Here is an 8,454-nt window from a genome sequence, read left to right on the forward strand (position 1 = left end):
TTCTTTGGCCTCACTTTAATATGCTTTCAACATATTTTTGGAGACTGTAGCTTGAAGGAGATCGAGAACTGTTAAGGGGGGCACCTAAAGTTTGTTGTGGTATGATGTAAGCTGGAGTGTCATACAAAACTGCAGTTCAAACGGTGAAGCAAATTCAAGTATCAATATTTCATGGCTTGTCTGCACCGAGCTGTTGCTGCCAGTTTGTGTGAGATTTCAGTCAAATTATTCTGCCACTGTAGGGTGAAAAAATAACTCTAGTTGAAAGCATATTTCCACAAGGATCATTACTGATTTTGATATGTATACATGTGAATTCTTTAATAAGTTCTATATTTTATCTGAGTGTGATTTTTCTTTTGTTAAAGCTGTAAATGACTTTCTAGATTTTTTGTCTTTATCATCAAAGTTTGCCATCTTCTGTATTAACCTTAAAAAAAGAAGAATTAAATGAGAGATATTTTCTACTAAAGCTGAACAAAGAAAATTAGTCGAGCTGTATGGTGCGCAACTTTATCTAAACTTTATCTTGGGCACTAATTACATTATTTATGACACACTAACAATTAACCCCTGGGGCATTTGGTGAAAAAATTAGGAGAAAGATACATAAAAACGACAATACTGGCTTTTGAAATCGTTGAACTGCTCATTATAGACTAAACGTTTTATTTAAACGTGTCATTAAAGACATGCTGCTGCAAAGTTTACCTCTGGTTAAACTCACAGTGAGCATGCAAACTGTGTTATAAGCAGATCAAAAATACAGATGAATTAGCTGGATAAATATATAATGTCACGTAACTTAAACATAATTACGTTTTAGTTCAAATTTAATCCAAGTATAAACTCGGTCTAGAGTTGCACAAACCGTATGCACACACTTTTTTCAAGCCAAAGTGCGCCCGCGGAGTCCTCTGCAGCCAGAAAATAAATCATGTTAGAAAGCTACACTTTGAAACGTGAAAACTCTGCCAGTCCTCCAATTAGTAAAACAAATTGGCTCGACACGTTTCCTACTGAATCGGTCACCAGTTGCTGGCTCTCTTTTCTCTCTCTCTCTCTCTGCAGCGGTCGTTCACGTTGCACGCTCACAGTATCCCACCACGCTAGAAAGCGCGCGCCTCCCGACAGCGAGCGACAACAGAGAGATGATACAGTGGGGTCTGCAGGGCTACCACAATGGGAGGAGTATGAAAGTTACCCTGAGCCCTGCCCACCAACTGCAAAACATATAAGAAGCTGGAGTGGAGCAAAAAGCAGCCACTTAAGTCTTAAATCTTGATGAAAAGACTGAAGACAAAAAACTTCACTTCTTTTATCAGTTTTTTTTTAATCAATATGACCTTATTGGCATTGATTGACATATCTTTTCTCATTTGATATGGATATAATTTTTGTCTTCCAAACATACAACTGAGCAGACTTTGCTGAAAAGTGTTTTTTTTTTCTATTTAGAGGAACAAGTGTGCAGGTTATTGTCACAATGGCACTAGACACTGAGTTTGGTGTGAAGGGCAGCAGCATCATCAGGGAATGGAGCGGACAGGTACAGCCTGCTCTGGTTGCCTCCTTTGTTTTTCTCTTCTGCCTTGAAGCCTGTCTGTGGGTCAGGAACCTTAGGCTCAAGAGAAGACTGCCGGGACCCTTCGCCTGGCCTGTGGTGGGCAACGCCATGCAGCTGGGCCAAATGCCTCACATCACCTTCGCCAAGCTTGCCAAAAAATACGGCAATGTGTACCAGATACGGCTTGGCTGCAGCGATATCGTGGTTCTGAATGGAGACAGGACGATACGTGAGGCTCTCATGCGGCACAGCACAGAGTTTGCAGGCAGACCAAACTTTGTCTCTTTCCAGATGATCTCTGGAGGCAGGAGTTTGACATTTACTAATTACAGCAAACAGTGGAAAGTGCACAGGAAAATAGCGCAGTCCAGCCTCCGAGCCTTTTCCTCTGCAAACAGTCAGACCAAAAAAGCCTTTGAGCAGCATATTACAGCTGAGGCCATGGAGCTGGTGCAGGTATTTTTGCGCCACAGCACTGATGGACGGTATTTTTACCCTGCTCATGAATTCACAGTAGCTGCTGCTAATATCATGTGCGCTCTCTGCTTTGGGAGGCGCTACGGACATGAAGACCTGGAGTTCAGGACCATGTTGAAAAAGTTGGACAAGTTTGGGGAGACTGTAGGGGCAGGTAGCTTGGTAGATGTCATGCCCTGGCTTCAGTCCTTCCCTAACCCTGTTCGCAGCGTCTATGAAAACTTCAAAAGTCTCAACGAGGAGTTTTTCGCTTATGTGAAAGACAAAGTGGTGCAGCACAGGGAGTCTTTTGACCCCGACGTGACCCGGGACATGAGTGACGCCATCATCAATGTGATCGAGCATGGGCAGGACAGTGGACTGACCAAGGAGTTTGTTGAAGCGACAGTCACAGATCTAATTGGTGCCGGTCAAGACACAATTTCAACCACCATGCAGTGGATCCTCCTGCTCCTGGTCAAATACCCAGACATACAAGCCAAACTGCAGGAGCTCATAGACAAAGTGGTAGGCCAAGACAGACTGCCGTCAATCGAGGACAGGAGCAGCCTGGCGTACCTGGACGCCTTCATCTACGAAACTATGCGCTTCACCAGCTTTGTTCCTGTCACCATCCCGCACTCCACAACCTCAGACGTCACAATCGAGGGTCTCCACATCCCCAAAGACACAGTGGTCTTCATCAACCAGTGGTCCGTCAACCACGACCCTCTCAAGTGGAAAGACCCTCACATTTTTGACCCCACACGCTTCCTTGATGAGAACGGTTCCCTTGATAAGGACATAACCAACGGTGTGATGATCTTTTCAACAGGTAAAAGACGCTGCATCGGCGACCAGATTGCCAAGGTGGAGGTGTTTTTATTCACAGCCATCTTGCTGCACCAGTGCAGCTTTGAGAGCGACCCCTCTGAGCCCCCCACTCTTGACTGCTCCTACGGGCTCACGCTGAAGCCGCTCCGATTCTGTGTGAACGCCAAGCTCAGGGGGAAGCTGCTCGGCTTAGTTTCCCCTGCATGAACAGCACGTCCTAATACTGTGACTCAAGGCCAGCAAACACTTTTTTCCACCAATGACATTTAACAGTGAGTATCAACATGCCTGCACTAAATCCTACTGTTGTATAATTTTCATATTTAATGATGATATTTAATCTTTACACAATTTGTATTTGAATTATTGTTGGCTGTTTTCAAAGATGTATTGTTAGCGAGAATTTAAGATTGTTGGAATAAGTGCAAAGGTATTTCAAGTTCTGCTTCACAAAATACTCTATACTTGACCAGATTTTGTACATAGTTCTGAGTTGTGTGCTTGTTTTACATCCACTAATGCGCATGTACATGTATGGTGTGTGTGCAGGAAATAGCTCCATCCCTTAAATGTCAATTTAAACTAATATAACTGTATATGAAATGCTTGTGAATGTTATGAAGTTACTTAATGACTTTGTTGTTCTCATTTGTAATGTGTAAGAATATATTTAACCTTTGCCACGTTAAGCAGTTACAAGATATTTTTTTATAAGTTCATATTTCAGGTATGACAATAAATGTATGAAGTTTAATGTATTTCACTATCTACTGTACTCAAAGCATACGAACACACTAAACAAAGAATACTGATCAAAGTGAAGGAAAAAAGCTGACATGTTTTCAAAAGGAGGAAGTCTTTCATCAAGGGACGTCCATCACAGAGACATTGCCATGAACCATGAAGGCTTCACAAACTTTATGCATCAAGGTCTCAGTTTTACTGTACAAACACTGCAGCTATCCCGTGCCAAACACACAAGTCTCACTAGTAGAATTTTTTTTAAAAAAAGACATGTGCAGCAAATTTCTTTCACTCATGAGGCATTCTCAAAAACAAGTTTGTTTACAAAGTCACTTTTTCAAAGCTACATGGATGTCACTGCACTCTCTTTAAACCTCTGCATTCAGGAGTCAATGTTACAAATGCCCAAGGGATGTGTTTCTCTGCCTCGAATGTTTAAACATTCCTCATGGAGGATATTTTGTTATCGAAGTGTTGGCTTTATATGATCGAACAATAAGCTATATCTGAAATAAATAAAGTGAATTGTCAATGGCCAATGTGTCCTTTTCATTGTTGCTTCCAGTAAAATTTCACAATACTCCTTTACACATGCTGAGCTTTGTCTCTGACTATGAGCTCCATTCTCAGTCTAAAGAATTGACACTGTCAGATCGGTGCCAGCAATGTGATATTAGGCCCCACCGCTGTTTAGATGTCTGTCATTCTTCATTGTTGCAAGAATAGAAACCTCTTAACTTGTGGCTGAACATCACTAAAACCAAAGCTCATGTTTTTTTTTTAAGTTCTTCCTTTTGTTGCACAAGCACCCACACAAGCAGATTTATAGCAAAACTCCTTTCATCTGAATTCTCTTTAAAACTATTTTGATGCATCCGCAAACCCTAACAGCTACATTATCTCAGTGACCTTTCTTTAAAGGGCTATTATACCAAGAATATTGTTGTATATATGTCTTATGTGGAGGATAATAAATGGTGCTGTTTGTATCTGTTCAGTTTGGATCTAAAGCCCTCAGCTTTCATGGTGATATCCCAGAGCCTTTTTCCTCTGCATGGTTATAATTAACAACTTGGCTGTAAATAACAGAAAACAAATCATGTTTAAATGGCTACGGAAAGTCCATAAGAAAAGAGCAAACAGCATCTAACCCCAGCGGAAAAACAATCAACTCCAGCTTGTCCGTTACTTAAACTATAAGCTCCATCACAGTAAGTGCATCATTTTTCAACATTAACAATTTTATATAACATATTTCGTCACAAATACCCCTCAGGGCAAACATGAATATGTGGGTTTGTTTATCTTTAAAGTGTCACAGTAATCTCTGTTTCATTCTTTGGCAATAAAACGGTAAATCTGTGCTTTTTGGCAACAGGCTCTATTAAGTAGCTGCTCTGCTTTTCCGTCATCCTGCAAGGGGACGGTGCTGGAAGGAGGGCTGAGTGGGAATAAGGTCTGCATGCTATGGTCAAAATGGGAGGGGAGAGATAATAAAAAACCTGAGTCGCTGACCCCTCCCACCAAAGAGATACATATAAGCGAAGTGTTAAGGCTTGAACCTGATCGAGCCTTTCTCACTAGCTTCTGTGGTGGAGGGGTGAGACAGCATGTGAGTGCCGCTTGGATTCCTTTTATTTTGGATGTTTTGTGATTATTATATAGAATGAGAAATCATAAAGCATTTATATTTTAATGTATTAAGACTGCACAAAGAGAGATCACTTGAAATGGTCTCCTGCTTTTAGTGAAATTTGCTTTTTCATTGAACGCATTGGATAGACAAACTACAGGATAACAAAATGGCTCAAGTGGACGCAGAGTTTGGCATGAAGGGCAGCAGCATCATCAGGGAATGGAGCGGACAGGTACAGCCTGCTCTGGTCGCCACTTTTGTTTTCCTCTTCTGCCTTGAAGCCTGTCTGTGGGTCAGGAACCTTAGGCTCAAGAGAAGACTGCCGGGACCCTTTGCCTGGCCTGTGGTGGGCAACGCCATGCAACTGGGCCAAATGCCTCACATCACCTTTGCCAAGCTTGCCAAAAAATACGGCAACGTGTACCAGATACGGCTAGGCTATAGCGATATAGTGGTTCTGAATGGAGACAGGACGATACGTGAGGCTCTCATACAGCACAGCACAGAGTTTGCAGGCAGACCAAACTTTGTCTCTTTTCAGGCTGTCTCAGGGGGTAAAAGTTTGACTTTCACCAATTACAGCAAACAGTGGAAGATGCACAGGAAAATTGCTCAATCAACGATCAGAGCATTCTCATCTGCCAACAGCCAGACCAAAAAAGCCTTTGAGCAGCAAATTGTGGCTGAAGCCACAGAGCTGGTTGAGATTTTCCTAAAACTCAGTGCTCAGGACCAGTATTTCAACCCAGCTCATGAGCTGACAGTAGCTGCAGCGAATGTGATTTGTGCCTTGTGCTTTGGACAGCGTTATGGACATGACGATGTTGAGTTTAGAGCCTTGCTGCAGCAGGTAAATAAGTTTGGAGAGACAGTAGGGGCTGGCAGCTTGATAGATGTGATGCCATGGCTTCAGTCTTTCCCTAATCCAGTCCGCAGGATGTTCAAGGACTTCAAAAACCTGAACCAAGAGTTCTTTGGGTTTGTGCGGAACAAGGTCGAGGAGCACAGAGAGACGTTTGATCCTGAGGTAACAAGGGATATGAGTGATGCCATTATTGGCGTGATTGACAAGGCTGAAAGCGACAATGGTCTCACCAAAGACCACACAGAGGGGACGGTGTCAGATCTGATTGGTGCAGGTCTAGACACCATTTCCACTGCTCTTCACTGGCTTCTCCTTCTGCTGGCTAAACACCCTGAAAAGCAAACCAAACTCCATGTCCTCATTGACAAAGTTGTGGGGCGAGACAGGCTGCCATCTGTCGAGGACAGGAGCAGCCTGGCCTACCTGGACGCTTTCATCTACGAAACTATGCGCTTTACCAGCTTCGTCCCCGTCACCATCCCCCACTCCACGACCTCAGACGTCATGATCGAAGGCCTCCACATCCCAAAAGACACGGTGGTCTTCATCAATCAGTGGTCCATCAATCATGACCCCCTGATGTGGAAGGATCCACATATCTTTGACCCCTCACGCTTCCTGGATGAAAACGGCTCCCTTGACAAAGATCTCACCAACAATGTGATGATCTTCTCAGCGGGGAAGAGAAGATGTATCGGGAACCAGATTGCCAAAGTGGAGATATTTTTGTTCTTTGCGATTTTACTCCATCAGTGTAGCTTCGAAAAATGTGCTAATGAGGACCTGTCTTTAAACTGCTCTTATGGTTTAACACTGAAGCCTTTAGATTACAAAATCACTGCCAAACTCAGGGGAAAATTACTTGAAGGCCAATAAAACTCTGAACATGGTTCTCCACTTAAAGAACAACAATGCGATTTAAGGTATGTGTTATAGAATAAATATCTATGCCTTGTATAACAGAGGATTTTTATGTAATAAGCATATATTAACAAAAAAAAATACAAATGATAAGCTTTATTACTTCTACTGACATTTAAAATTGTGACAAAAGACATAACTGGTATTTCACTCTGTTACAAGACAATGAATGGCTGGAAATGTCGTTAGAAAGAATGTGAGTCATATCTGGACTTGACAGCAATTATACTCCTCAACTCTGAAAAACTGTGACTGAGAAAACCTAAATATATCTGTAGTGGCTCTCCCGCATCATGTAAGAAACAAGAAAAAATGCAATGAAAGCTTTTGATGTGTTTGCCCAAAGCCACAATTCATAATAAACCATAAGTATGTATTGTTATTTATATGAGGGTATTTAGCAGAGTCACCCTAAATTGCAACATAAACCGGTGGTGATGAATAAATTCACTTTAAGCATTTTGTTTTTCTCGCTGATGGGGAGAAATCATGTGCCATCTGTGTGGTCTCAACTCAGACACTCATTTATCTTTGCATTGAACTTTTTTTATGTTTGAGCTTAATGCAGCGTGCAAGTCACCCACATTCATGTACTCTTAAATCATGCATAATACTGTTGTATCCTGATGATAACTTATGTCACATATAATGTATGTCTAAAAGCCACTAATGCAATTGTTGGTTATACTGTCTTCTTCCTTTCCTACACGTAATACATCACTGTACAACATGATTTATTAGGCATATCACATTGCCAGAATAATACGCTGTATGTGATACAGTCTGTTCTCTACTATGCACAATAAACATTTTGTATTGATTTCTAACTGAACCTGTGGGGTGTATCAGTCAGAACAGCCAGTTTTGAGAACTGCAGAGGCTAGAGAGGTCAAAGGGATAATAATAGATCTTGATGTCTGGTCTCGGTGTTGTTGTGAAAGATTAATATGGGTTACAGGCCGTGCATGCTCTTGTTCTCAACCCCTTACAAGCAGGCTGTGACTCAGTACAGGCAACGGTAAGCAGCCACAAGGTTCACTCGTCAATATTTAACATGGGCCGCGCTGTACTTTTGACTGCTGTGTCATTTTTTTTCCCTGAATGATCACATTCAGTTTCAGCCCAGTCAGTGTTATCTTCCATGTATCAATGCACTGAGTACTTTTTCTTTTAAATGACATCATAAGCAATAAAAAAAGTGTGAAATATTAAAGACTAGAGATAAAAATATTACAACTTTGGCATTAGGAAGCAAGCAAATTACACGCAACACTTCATGGAGAACTGACAAACTTTGAGTTAACAGAATCACTCAGCTGGGGATTGCATTAGCTTGTAAGCTCGTAAGCAATATATGTCAACTGTGTGTCTGCAGAGAGGATACTTTTACTTTTGACACCTAAAAGCAAAAAGTTAAATGAGTGAACTTTG

General features: G+C 41.7%; 2 pseudogenes; both read left to right on the forward strand.

Moving 5' to 3' along the window:
* Positions 1-1,256: 1,256 nt before the first annotated feature.
* LOC121953969 (cytochrome P450 1B1 pseudogene) lies at positions 1,257-4,140 on the forward strand (annotated as a pseudogene).
* Positions 4,141-5,157: 1,017 nt separating this feature from the next.
* On the forward strand, positions 5,158-7,850 carry LOC121953866 (cytochrome P450 1B1 pseudogene; annotated as a pseudogene).
* The last annotated feature ends 604 nt before the right edge of the window (positions 7,851-8,454 follow it).

Source organism: Plectropomus leopardus, chromosome 14 (assembly GCF_026936395.1).
Source record: "Plectropomus leopardus strain MGB_pleo_1.0 chromosome 14, ASM2693639v1, whole genome shotgun sequence".
Taxonomy (NCBI): domain Eukaryota; kingdom Metazoa; phylum Chordata; class Actinopteri; order Perciformes; family Serranidae; genus Plectropomus; species Plectropomus leopardus.